This window comes from Ambystoma mexicanum, chromosome 1q (genome assembly GCF_040938575.1).
Source record: "Ambystoma mexicanum isolate Mex_15411 chromosome 1q, UKY_AmexF1_1, whole genome shotgun sequence".
Taxonomy (NCBI): Eukaryota; Metazoa; Chordata; class Amphibia; order Caudata; family Ambystomatidae; genus Ambystoma; species Ambystoma mexicanum.
Genome location: NC_090922.1, coordinates 330,110,302 through 330,125,235, shown reverse-complemented (window position 1 = coordinate 330,125,235; position 14,934 = coordinate 330,110,302).

Sequence of the window (14,934 nt, the reverse complement as noted above, 5' to 3'; positions counted from 1 at the left end):
TGATTGATCACCAGAAGCAGGGCAAGTAGTTTCCTGCTTTTCGTCTCCGTCGTGTGGCAAAGGGAAAGGTATCCTCTTGATGTGTATAGCGTGTCTCCAGTGTCGTTGGCCTGCCACTCGTACAGCAGTCTGTGTCGCTAACAGGACGTGAAATGGTCCTCTCCAGTGCGGTGTGTGGCTGGATGCTCTCTCAAATGACTTCATGAGCACCCAGTCACTGGGTCGAATTCTGTGACCTGGCCCCTCGTATTTAACTGGGAGGGCTTCTCGCACCTGTTGATAAATCAAATACAACTTTGGAGTTAACTAGTCACAGTATTCAGCAAGGAGCAAATGCTCCACATCTTTCAACACTTTAGGTTTTGGCAGGTTCCAAATGTTAGCTGGCCTCCCCATTATAATCTCATAGGGGGAGAGTCCAGTTCTAGTCTGTGGGGTTGTTCGCATGGATAGTAGCGCTATAGGTAAGGCATCTGGCCATTTCAAATTACTACTAGCACAAACCTTCATGAGTTTATTCTTCAAGATACCATTATGGCGTTCTACAAGTCCAGCGCTCTGAGCGTGTCTAGCCGAATGGAACCGTTTATTGATCTGTAATCCCATGCATACTTGCAGAATAACAGCAGTGATAAAATGTGGACTATTATCCGACCAGATGACCCTCGGCAAATCACACCTAGGAAAATGTTCCTTAAGCATGGTTTTCACCGTTGTCATTGCTGTAGCATCCTTCACAGAGAAGGCTTCAACCCACTTGCTAAAGACACAAATGACTACCAAGACATATTTGTAGTTGTTACAGCCCTCCATCTCGATGAAGTAGAAATGAATCGCTTCAAAAGGCACAGATGGAGGACCAAAACTAGCCCTTGGTGTCATCGTACCCTTCCCCGCATCATGCTGTAAGCAAACCATACTATTCTGGACAAAACGCTCAGTAGTTCTTGAGATATTGACATTCACCCAGACAGATTCTAGTATTTTACAGATTTTCCTAACACATTTGTGAGTTGGACCATGAGCCATTGTGATCATGGCAATGACATATGCATCGGGTAGCATCCATCTTCCTTTTGAACTGTCTACTCAACACCCTTCCTCATCCAAACTTGCTAAACCCTCAGCCCAGTGTTTAAGTTCTTCTTGAGTGGCATCAGCTTGAATATTCTTTATCGAGTCAATCCCTTCATCTACTATACAAGAGTTTGTGGCTTCCTTCGTAATATACATTTCTGAATATAAATCAGTAGCAGTCTGTTTAGCTATCCTGTCAGCAAAAGCATTCCCTTTCCCTACATCATCATCTACTACCTTCTGATGCGCGGCGCCCTTCATGATTGCTAGTTGAGTAGGAAGCGTAAATTCTGAGAGTAGCTGAACTATCAAGGTGCCATGTTGGATTTTCATTTCATGTGAGGTCAAGAAACATCGTTCTGCCCATAGTCTACCGAAGTTGTGGACCACACCAAAGGTATACTGGCTGTAGGTAGATATATTCACTCTAAGCCCTTCAGAAAGTTCACAAGCTCTCTGCAACCTGCGTGGAGTTATGCAAAATTCTCTTGGTTTCCACGATCATGCTTAGTGTAGTGATGGCATAAGGAGCAGTGGATGTACCATTCAGAAGTTTGAAGCAGGAGCCATCGCAAAACATCTCCCCTTGTGGATCATTCAGAGGTGTATCTTTTAAATCAATCCTGCCTTTAGTTTCTTGCTCTGTAGTATAAAGTCAGTCGTGTGACATTTCGTCATTGCAAGCAATTTCTTGCGGAAGAGGTAACAATTCAGCTGGATTCAAAACTGCCGAATGCAAGAAAGATTCTATTTCTTTGTAAAACCCTGTTCGATTTTTCCCAATGTCTGGAATCGATTGTCTAATAGTATTCACCTCCTGTCTTGAGAACTGGACGTGAACAAACTGTGATACATTGTGAGCTTCAATATCAATGGCTTCTGCACCCGTTGCAACATTAGCCAGAATCTCGACTTTGGGAACGAATGTCGGAGGAACCTCTCTCATAGGTAGCTGAGAAGTAGACAACTCCGAATGTTTACTTAGCAACAGAGCCAAATCAAGCGCTAAAGTGGTGGAAGCAGTATCAGATACAAAATCTCTCTTATAAATATTCAATAATTCTGCGGGACAACAAACCTTTTTCTTTATACATTCATCATGCAGGTATTCTACCATTGCCTGTAACACCTTCCTCTGCATTTCTGTAGTATACTGACTATACGTATCATATACTTCTATGGGAGATATCGACATATCTGAAATCCATCTAAGTGCATCCCTTGTGCAAATTTGCATTTCTTTGCTCATTGACTCACAAGGAGGAAGGAACTGTTTCTGCACGTAAAAAGCATCCAAACTATCACCATCTACTTCATCATTCTGTAACCGCTCTAACTCCCTTCTAAACCCAAAAACCCTCTCGACATCTCATACACTTTCCCCGCAGTATCCCTTGAATAAGCTAAAACATTCAAATCCCTTAACCCTTGTGGGACATCTGTGTCCATCAATCTATTCCACATTACAGCCAAATGTATCCCCACCCCCTCAATAAAGACGTTCTGTTCGGGAATATTTTCTAGATTAAGGAGTGTACTTAACACAGTAGATTTTTCACCTTTCTCTATACATTGCTTAACCCATGCATTCAGATTTCTCCTCATCTCTTTGGAAACTGTGTTCCGCGTTACAACTTTTGATTCAGCACTTGCCCCTTTATCAGCTACAAGCGGAGCAGAACCACTTGGAAAAGAGAGAGTAGACAAATCCTGTACAACAGGCAGTGGAGACACTACTTTTGGCAACAAAGATGCATTTACTGGAACAGTAGCAGTCAGTAAAGGTGAAGGTACAGGCGGAGGAACTACAACAGGAAGAGATGCAATAACTAGTGGTGGAGGAGCAACAGGAAGAACAGGAATTGCTACGGGAGGGGGAATGACAGCAGGAAGAGGTAGGACAGCAGGAAGAGGTACATACGGAGGTGGTGTAGTGGCACCAGGCCTACGTTCATTTAAGAGTTTATCAATTAGCTCATCTGAGGCATGAAAATCTTTAGATGGATATATTTTCTGTATACCAAGTTGAAAAGCTCTATCCATGTTTCTAACAGACTCTGACTGTTTTTGTTGATCATACAATAATGCCTTTTCTGAATTTGACATGTGACGACGAGCATGCTTCTCTTTACTCTTAAGTTGATGCAAAGCTTCCTTTTTCCAATTTTGTATTACATCAAATGCTGCAGGTCTAGCTATTTTCTTTAACAATATGGATTCTAAATACTCTATTCGAGCAATCTCAAAACTACCATTGACTGGCCACTGAAGTTTGGGAGCATGTCTAGTTTGTCTGTGCCAAATATCGTTGAACACTATACTACCAATGTCGTATTTACAGTACATAGTACATGCCGGCGACCCCTCCTGTGGTGGCGGACGGCCACATTCCAAAGATTTTCTGTCTCTGTGGAATAACGACCTGAAACAGGCAGACTATTTCCCAGGAATGTCACATTACTTGTGTTACCTGGCGTTGATGGTGCTCACGAGTACAATTCTACAACCAAATATCAGGATACTTAGGAATCGGGGTACGACTCACCTGATTCAAAGGACAAAGGGAGGTCTGATTGGATTACAAAAGACAAAGGACCCTCATGGTTGGTGATTTTGGCAAAACTGCCTGCCTCGATATATGAACCCTCGTCAAGATGCTGTCTCACCGTCCAGGGATCGGCTTGTGCAGTACCGTTGAGGTGTCACATCTCATTCAAAAAGGGGCCCCCTTTTCTCACCATCCGATCCGGGTCTGATAGCCGCGTCTAATCTTCAATGAGGTGGCATCAATCTTGTGGGTCCCTATTCGGGCGCCATCTGAAAGAACAAAGGAATATCGAGGCTGAGTAACACAAAGGAAATACACCAATCACAGGCTAAAAAAGATTCACAGATATTTTATTACTGTACAGTTTACATAGCAAAACAGATAGCTATCTGGCTCCCAACACCTTGCAGTGTGTACCAGCCGACAAGGAGATGTGAGAGAGTACTGAATATCTAAAAACTCATTCTTTTATACAATTCATGTAATATTGTCCAGCCTCTCTTCAAATTAATAATTTGTGGTCTGGAGTTTGTGCCTAGTTCACATACAGATTTTACAATATTATGCGAAGGATTACATACGTTTGTATTTCCATGAAGACACAATGGTGATGTATGTTCTCGGATCCCGCGGTAAGCCTTGTTACAAGTTACTTCACAATGTAGTTCAGCTAAAGCACACACTCGAGGTTTGTTCTTCATTGTCCCAATGTTTGTACATGGATGAGGCTTGTGAACGCAGGCAACATTTGGATGACAATTCATATGAAGCACAAGGTCTCTTTTCTCAGTCTAAAAAGTCGGCTCTCGGACAACCTAAACCTTAACAGAACTATAAGGTCGGAAGGCTTTGCTGCAAGTCGAAAACATAGTCCACCATCTTATAACGTAGAACACACGAGTGGAAATCAAAATGGCGGATGAATCTTAAAATGGCGGCAAAGTTAACCCAAAAATCGGAACTTTGCAACACGGTTTGGCTTAGGCCAATATAAATACTAAGGAGGCACTATATAATTACTGTTAAACAGGGACTCAAAAATGAGCCCCTAAATGCTTCCAACAGTTGACACTTGTGTGAGGCAATTGCAAGGCATTCTTATGGTGCTTGAAACAGAGATATCCCTGAGGAATTCTGTGCATTAATGCCAGCATTAAAATGACATGCGGGCGTCAATGCATGTTATATTCCGCATTCGTAAATGTTCATTTTGTTCTGTGCAGCTGTTCATCCTGCCAAAAAATGAAATTGCTAAAGAATGTAAAATGAAGTGCAAAACTTGAAGCACAGATTTTAGGCCTGACATTTTCAGCTGTTTTTACACTCCGGGGATAAGGAAAATTAGCAATTACTCAAATCTAAGAAACTGTGGGAGGAGGGGTTCATTAAAAAAAGAAATACAGTTAATTTCATTGCAGTGACCACATTAACAATGGTAGGAGGCATTCACAATGGAGTTAAAATTGTTAAAATAAGGCAGATTCCATTTGAATCCATGGTTTAGTGCCAGCATGAAAATGCATGCCGATATTAAAGCACGCCTTGTTTTGACATGAAGCAAGGAGACATGATGGAAATGGGCATTAATGGGCGTGGTCTGCATCGGAGGCGGCCTCTTGCAACGTTTGTGTCTGTGCCGTTGCATTGAGGTGTGGCTTGACGTATTCTCTGTGCTCACTGCCGAGGACGCCGACGGTCATTTCCTCCAACTCGCCGCGGCGGTCCTGCAGCGGTCCTGCTTCTCGAGGCGGTCCTGCTTCCCGAGGCAGAATCCCGGCGTATGCCTTTAGGATTGCACCTGTGTGCATTTCTTAGCGGAGGGGCTGAGGGGAGACCCCTACAATGATGGCAGCTGCAGAGGCGCCGGGGGGCCGGACCTGACCGTACTATGGCGTGGCAGCACAGTGTGGCCATTGCTTGGAGCAGGCTGATTAAGCTGCAGCGGTGAACCTGAGCACTTTGATTTATCTGGCTCGCTTCACTGGGCCAGTTCTCCATTGAGCCAGAAGGAGAGGTGAGTTGAGCAGGCTGAATGACATTTGGGGGGCGGCCCTTTTCCTGCTTGCCATCATTTTTTCTATAAGTGCAATTTATGCACATATACAGTCTTTTGGCTGTCAAGGTGATTCACCATTCCTAGCCGCATTTGACTACTGACTTTTGCCACCTGCCCTCAGCAAGCACCATTGGCTTGGGGCAGGTAGGGAGGAACATTGGGCTTGGTGTTTAAGCCCCGGAGACTGCGGGCTCCTGCCTTTGATCCGGGGCAATTGACCACTGTTATTCACCGTTGACTTTGGTCGCCTAGTGAGAGGAACTGCCTGGCCTGCTTGGGTGGATGCTGGTATACCAACTTCTTCCTCTTTGGGACTTTGAGGAATAATTACTCCACTTCTTGATTTTAGTAACCTCTCTGCAATCTTGATCAGAGTATTCCCTTATCTCTGACTAGTGAACTCTTGGTGGTCACTGGTCTACAGCGCTAACATACAGCAGTGGAAACGGTCTGCCCACTCGATCTACAATTTGCGGAAAACTAAGCCCCAACCCATAAAGGAGAACAGGGAGACCCATAAGTATGGTGCCAAACCAAAGAAGAATGCTAAATACGCTAAACTGGTGGTGCAAGGTGCTATCACTGAATTCTTCCCAGTGAATCCTCCCCCTGAAATTAATTCCACTGCCATTGAGGAAATTGCAGCCCTCGTCCCCAGTGACTGCATTTCTCTTAACACCACAAATTTTGACGACATTGATAACAACTCCCTCCCAGATCTTTGTTTGAATATACAGAGAGGGAAGTCGGCACAAACCCCTCAATTGGCAACAAGTGGTATAATACCCACCACTGGAAATAACACGAGTACTCCCCACGGCCTGCACAATTCAGTAGGGAGTAGTGGCCGATTGTCTGCTTCACCCAATTTAGCTATGGCATCTATGGAGGATGTTCCTGACAAAGAGGATGACGAGAATATTAGTCCACATCCTGGCGCAACTGAGTTAGCAGAGCTGCAATCATCAGTCGCTGCTCTTCAATTTGCGCTTAAGATTCTGTTGCAAATGTCTGGGCGTATTCTGACAAATACCAACATGCTCACCCTGGCAATAGATCCGAAGGAACATCCCAGTGAAGAGGCGGAAGTCAATTTATTTGCCGCCATACATCTAGTGGAGGGGACGGAGGACCAGGGATATATAGCAGGGGCTACTGCTGGGACACCTGAATCCATTCCCAGTATGGCAGCCTACGATGCACCCCTCGAGATTGAAGATGATCCTGAGTCAGAAATAAGTGCCTATGCTTTCCCCTCACGAAAACAACGTAAATTGGCGAAAAAGGCACTTAAAAATAAGAAAGCCAAAACAAATGTTTCTCCCTCCATTGTGGTGCCACAGATAGCGTTGGAGACGCGCTCAAAAAAAGCCAGGAAAAGACTAGCGAGAGCGGCAATACGGGCGGCAACGACTAAAGGTCTTCTCACTGACTGGCTTGTGCCGGAAGAGAAATCTATCAGTATGAACTCAGATGAATCCCTTTTAGCTGCCGTGGAACCAGGGCTCGAACTCAGCTCGCCTATAAAATCTGTGTCACACTCGGGGTCGGTTGAGGAGGAAGACACATTAGTCCCTGTATTGCCTGACCTGTAGAGCGAACCCAAGGACACCAATGACAAACGCATTTGTTTTATTAAGAACTTATATTTGAGCAGCAAAAACACCTGACTGGCTCGCTCGGAATTATTACTCAGACTCTACTATATTCCTCAACTCCGTGTCTTGAAATCTGACGATTTCCTGTTTGTCGAGCCATTGAATGGTCCTAACCCCTGCGTCTCTGCCCTACACTGCACTTTCCTATCGACAGCGCGACTGATCAGGAAATATAAAGAGGAATTGAGGGCAGTGGACATTGATATCGATGTGGATCCGAATGAGAGTGAGCAGGGCACCGACCTTGAGGATACTACCACCCTGATCCCCTCAACGAATGATCCTAAGCATGTTGCAGGGAATAATTTAGTACTGGCGGAAATACAACAAGTCCTAAAAACACTTTTGGAATCCCTCCCGGGAGCATTTCAGAACCTTTGATCCTTCTCGCTACTCACTTGGAACTGTAGAGGCTTTGCCCATTTACTAAGGCCTGACGGTTCTGTAGACTTATTGTCTAAGTACAGCTGTATTTGTTTTCAGGAGACCTGGGCACTGGACCCTCTGCTATTGGACAGTTTTGCTATGCATCAATCTACTACAAAACGGGGTATCAAGCGCCGCCCGTTTAGGGGTTTACTTACAGGGGTGGTTAACACAGTTGTATCTTGTAGGATTCAGTGTAAATCTGAGGAGAATCTTATGGCAGTAGAGGTGGAATACAGTGAAGAAAGTGGTCCATGTAGGTTCTTTATCATTAATTTGTACAATCCACCTGGGGCGGTAGTCAGAGAACCCTTACAAGAAGCTTTACAGGATCTAATGTCTTCTTGGTCACTGACGCCTGGTAATGATGCAGCGGTTGTTCTGGGGAATTTTAATTGCCATATGACAGACAACATACTTGCATCTTCTAACCCTAAACTCCATGCAACATGCTTAATGACCCATGATAAAAGGGAGACTGAAGGATTAGGATGGCTCAAGCTGTTTGATTCCTGGGACCTTGGGATGATCAATGGACGCACTCCCGGCGACAGGCCTGGGAAACATACTTGGTCTAATGGTACTTCTTCCAGCACGCTGGACTACACATTCATGTGCCCCGAGATGCAGTCCAAAGTTGTTGACATGAGAGTGATGAACAACAACTGGAGTGACCATGCGCTGCTTCACTGTGCAATCTGTCTCCCTAGCCCTCCCGTTTTATTATCGAATATTGGCAAAATTAACCTCAATTATGTAGGGTCTAGAATAGCCTGGTCTGAACAGAACATTAGATCGGCCACTGAAGCCCTTAAACTTACTTCCCCTAGTGGCCTCCCTGATTTCAACTCTATGACCATCAATGCCATTGAGGATTGGATTCTGGCATTCTCGGCCAAGCACGCCACAGTGAAAATGGGATATATGTTAAGAACTGAGGGTAGTAACCCTCCTTATAACAAAGGAATTAGGGATGCTAAGAGAGGGATGAGAGCGGAGATACGGGGTAGCAAGACCTTGAACTTGCCGGTCATCCTTTACTGCGAGAGAGTAAGAAAAGCTGAAAAGAGATATAGAACTAGCGTTAAGAACATAAAAAAGCAGAAAGAAATATTGCCTATCAAATGCTAGTGCAGACTATATGCTTTAGGAACTCTTGTAGTATTTGGTCACTCTTAAATGAGACTAGGGAGAAGGTTAAAGGCCCGTTAGTCAACCCCATTAGTGAGGAGAATTGGGTAAAATTCTTAATCGGTCATAACTCAGGGGAGACGGAGCCCTTTACTACATCTTTCAATAAGGTGCCCTGCTATCCTCCCTTTGATGTTTCCCCTGAGACCATTCTGAATAAGATAACAGGTCTTAAGTCTTCCAGAGCCCCCGGCCCCAACGGGCTGGCAAATGTATTTATTAAGAACTTCCCTGAACTCTGGGCTGACATATTCTCCCTACTCTTTGTAAGATCTTAGCACAGGGGGTAATTCCCCAATCTTGGCAAACAGCTATTCTCATTCCGGTATTTAAAAAGGGCAACCGCGCTGATCCGAATAATTACAGGCTTCTTTCCATGTTAGACATTTCAGGCAAACTCTTTGCCTCCCTATTACTAAGTGAATTTCAGAAATGGGTAGAGGAGGCAAACATACTCAGTAGATTCCAGTGTGGATTCTGGCAGAACTTCTCCACCTCGCACAATCTATTGGTGATGGCTATACTTCACACACGGGCACTCCACAAGGGACAGCCTCCATTGTATGCACTATACATAGACTTTAAGGCTGCCTTTGACTCTATCCCCAGAGCCAGGCTTTGGGCGAAGCTTGAAGCAATGGGTTACCCCGCTGGTCTCCTTTACTATCTGAGACTCCTGCACCAGGACACCACTCCCCGACTCATACTCAATCAGGAAGGTTCGATGACCAGAAAAGTGATTCAAAATAGGGGGGTAAAACAGGGTTGTGTCACTGCACCCCTATTTACAATCTGTATATGTATGACATTCCGGCAGCTTTGGCTGGTGCAGAGAACTGCCCTCCTAAAATAGGTGAGGCACCTTGCGTAGTCCTAGCGTACGCAGACGATTTGGTTGTATTGATAACACCATAAGTGGGCTTTGGCGCTGTGCTAATATTCTGTGGGAATATGCTAGGACTAATGGATTTACTATTAATTTAGATAAGACTAAGGTGCTTAGATTCACCAGGAAAAGAGCATCCCGAGTAAATCTGATGGTGCATTTAAATCATATACCTTATGCTCCCTCCTATTGTTACCTGGGAGTGGAAATCGAGCTCAATGGCGATTACCATAAATGTAGACAACTGCGCAAAATCAGGGCGATGCAAGTCACTGCATTCATATCTGCATTTACTAATAAACAGGGGGGCTTCACACTCTGTTGGACACGTCACCTATACCTTCAAGTGTTTACCCCCATGATCATTTATGGTCTTGAGTCCCTCCTCTCATTTGATCTAACTTGGCTCCAAGTGATGGAGGGCAAATTTTGGCGTTGGTTACTGGGATTGTGCCCGGGAGTTCCTATGGCCCTTATAAGACTCGAATTGGGTCTTCCATCATTGAAAGCCACGGTACTCAAAAAGAGGGCAGGGCTTTATCTTAAGATGACCAGCAGGCCTACCAATCCCTTACTGACTGTGATCCACCAGGAAATGGCCAAAAAGCATACTACTTCACCTTTAATCAAAGATATGGAATTTATTTTAGCAGACAAAGGGCCTCATCACGACTCCAAATACCGCCGGCGCCATTACAGCCGGCACAAGGACAGCCGGCTGTACAAGCGCCAGCCATAACAGCGCCAGGAACCATTCGTGCTAAAACATCAGCAATCACGAGTCCGGCGTAAGCGCTATTAGTGCCAGAAAAGCGGCGGATAATCCGCCGAAAATACCTCCAGCAAAAAGCTGGAGGTAACAGAACACAGCCCACAGCAATAAGGGCCCAGGTGAAACCAATGCAAATAAGAGGCCTACAAAGGACCCACCCATGCACAACACACCCTCCCCAACACCATTACACCAGGAGGAGCAGGGAGGAGACAGCAATCAGGGCCCAGGTGGAACCAATGCAAATCAGAGGCCTACAAAGGACCCACCCATGCACAACACACACTCCCCAACCCCATTACACCAGCAGGAGCAGGGAGGAGACAGCAATGAGGGCCCATGTGGAACCAATGCAAATCAGAGGCCTACAAAGGACCCCCCCATGCACAACACACCCTCCCCAACACCATTACACCAGCAGGAGCAGGGAGGAGACAGCAATGAGGGCCCAGGTGGAACCAATGCAAATCAGAGGCCTACAAAGTACCCACCCATGCACAACACAACCTCCCCATCACCATTACACCAGCAGGAGCAGGGAGGAGACAGCAATGAGGGCCCAGGTGGAACCAATGCAAAGGACCCACCCATGCACAACACACCCTCCCCAACACCATTACACCAGCAGGAGCAGGGAGGAGACAGCAATGATGGCCCAGGTGGAACCAATGCAAATCAGAGGCCTACAAAGGACCCACCCATGTACAACACACCCTCCCCAACACCATTACACCAGCAGGAGCAGGGAGGAGACAGCAATGAGGGCCCAGGTGGAACCAATGCAAATCAGAGGCCTGCAAAGGACCCACCCATTCACAACACACCCACCCCAACACCATGCTGCCATTTGGAGCCGGGAGCCTTGATGTTGACTTCTACCTGTTGCGCCTGGAGCTACAGAGGCCAGTCAACCAGGCCAGGGCCCTGGGAGTGCAGGGGGCAGTGGGGATGAGGAGAAGGAGGAGGAGAGCAGCACCAGCAAGGAGGCCAGCCATCCCCAGGGTCAGGCCAACACCCTGGGCCCTGACTGATGGTCAGTTGGTGACAGAATATCGGCTGGACAGGGCAACCATCACCCAGTTGCTGGACACAAATCAGGGTGACATATGCAGCCGCATAGCCACCAGCACAGCCGTACCTCCCCTAGTGAAGCTTGTGTCTGTGCTTCAATTTCTTGGGACTGGCAGCTACCAACATACCGTTGCCATGCTGCTTGGAATGGCCCAGTCCACATTCAGTGCAGTGCTGGGAAAGGTGCTTGATGCACTGTTGAATCATGTGAACAAACACATTGCATTGCCAGCCACACAGGCACAGGTGCACCAGTTTAAGGGTCAATTCTATGCCATTGACCAAGTCCCGAATGGAATAGCAGCCCTGGACTGCACACATGTGGCACTTGTACCACCCCAGGCACATGAGGCTGCCTACAGAAACCGTAAACAGTACCATTCCCTCAACGTGCAGATGACATGTGGTCCTGACCTCACCTTCAGCCACTGCTGTGCCCGCTACCCAGGATCCACCCACGACTCCATGGTCCTACGCAACAGTACCCTGCCAGCGTACATGGAAAGGCACCGAGGCCAAAACACATGGCTACTGGGTGAGTACAAATGTATACCACAAAGCATGTCAATCCACAACTGATGGTGCCTGTCACAGAATCCATCATTCCCAATAGGCAGCAGCATCACTGCAGCATACACATTCAAGCACCTTGCACGATGAACCTTGGACATGTCCAACACAGCAGAACACACCCATGCAGGATGTAAGACATGTGGCGGCACAGTGACATATGGAAACCCCACCACAACAAAGCCTCCTGTTCGAGTAGCACCATGGCTCCCAACACTGACACAGTACATAAATCCCACCCTGGCCATCCGACAGTAATGAAATTCCAAACCATGAGCTGGCACATCCACGAATGCTCCACACATAAGGAGGCCAAGTAATGACAATGCACATCCCACAAACACTGTCCCCAAAATGGCCATGGAAATGCATGGAGAACAGTACAGAATAGTGAAGAGCAGCAAATGCAACTGTAGCCAAATGGATTTGCAATGACACATGAGGCAGCCACTTCTGTCAAGCAGAAGTAGATGGAAGGGCCCCCTTATCCTGCGAAAAGTGAATCAGTACTGTTACATACAGAAACATAGGCGTACCAAGTGGAGAGTACCCCATTGATTCAATCGTGCCCGTAGGACAGCACACTCCACAATGTTATAGGCCAAATGACAAATATGGCAAAATCACACTGATGACAGGGCTCTGTACACCGACTGGACTTACCTTGTCCCCATACCGGCTTTCTCTCCCCTGCACGGCAGCGGAGCAGGCATGCAACCTTGGCCATGCCCGTACACTGATCTGCTTAGAGAGGGCATTTGGACTGCTGAAGGCACGCTTCCGGTGCCTCGACCGCACGGGAGGGGCAATGATGTATGCACCAGAAAAAGTTGGAAATATTGTACTGACATGTGCCATGCTGCACAACATCTGTTGTTGCAGAAATGTGCCACTGCCCCCTGATGCTCATGTGCAGCCACCTGAGGATGGTAGTGAGGGCGATGAAATGCCAGAAAGTGTTGCACATGCACAAAGGGTTGGGCTGAGGGAGGGGAGGTTGGCCAGACAGGGATTGATTGATGGATTCTTTTAGAAATGGGTAATGGGTAAATTGTAAATATGTCACTTCAACATTAAATTGCATTTGTCACAATCACTACTGTCCATGCATTGTGATTTTTGTAACGTGATTTATTTTCCGTCCAACGAACCCCCCTAACCCCCAGTAAACACCCAGCACCCTCTCCCCCCTCCCCCCAGTGAACACCCAGCACACAATCCCCACTCCCCCCAGTGAACACCCAGCACACAATCCCCCCTCCCCCCAGTGAACACCCAACAATGCCCCCTCCCCCAGTGTACAACCCCCAACTGTGCAGTTGCCTCATCAGGCCAACAACAATGATGCCATGCACCACTAGGATGGGCGCGGACTCGTTGTCCAAAGCCTGTCAGGGCAGCGGTGCATTGTTGTACAACTTGCCGTGTACACGCATTGTCCCGCGCCACGTATCTGCACCCATGCCTGATGAAATGACTGACAGCCTTTATCTGCCTGCTCTGCACCTTTGCCATGGCTTCAACCCGGGCCTGTTTGGCCTCGATGATGTCCAGTCGGCCCATGACTGCTGCCCCAGTGACAAAGGGCTCCACTGGCGCGTCACTTAGTGGACCGTAAATTGGGTGCTGTCGGGGGGGGGGCTGCATGGCGAAAAGCTACCAGCCTGGACTGGGCTGCCTGGCTCAGATTGCTGGTCCTCTGGCCCCCCATAGGACGGTGTGTGCACATCTGGCTGCGGTGTGCTGCAGCGACGCACAGGCACATGGCGAGTCCCTGCCTGCTGTCTACCTGGGCTTGAGCTTCCCTGGGGTGTTGACACCCCTTCTCCATCACTACTACTGTGAGAGTGTAGTGCGGCGGCATGATGCCCACGTGGAGGTGTTGCTCCCACGTCGGGCTCCAATTCAGACCTCTCTCTCTTGGCATCGGGGCTGTGGATTGTGGCTTGGGGTGAGCTGCCGGTCGCCTCCCTGCAGCCATGTGTCTGCTGCTGCTGTCTGGCAGGGCTGCGTTGGGGTGAGGTGGGTGTTCCCCTGGGTTGTCTCCCTTGGGTGTGGCGTCTTTGTAGGGTGCTGGTGCTGGTGGAGGCATGGTGTTGTGGGCGCGTCGTCGGTGTGGCCTCATCCCCATCATCACCAGGCTGTTGGGATCGACGTGTGCCTGTGGGGCACATAGGGGGTGGTTTGAGTACAATGCTACATACATTTGTATGATGCACGTCATGCCAACAAGTGTGATTGAAAACAGTACCAAAGACGCACTCAACTTGCATTCTGTTCAGTCACCATGTGGTGCTTGTTGTGGATGTGCATGGAGGTACACTGCATGGGAACGCGTGGTTGGGGTGGACTGCGCTCAGGCTTTTGTGGTTGTGTTGATGCACAGTACCACTCTACGTAGCTGTCCTATGGCTATGGGAGTCTATCCCCTGCCCCTGTCATTCATGCACTGCACGTACAGGGTCGTCTAGGCAGCACTACCGATCTAGGGATGTGGGCCACACTTATAGGTGTATGCAGTGCCTCAGACACAAGTCTTCACTCTCATTCAGATGCATGTATTTGGGGATGGGACTCACCTGCCGTTGGATTGATGCCAGTCCCTGCCTCCGCTCCACCAATGCCCTCGATGGTTCCGACGTCGATCATGCCCGTCAATTTCTCCTCCCATGGTGTGAG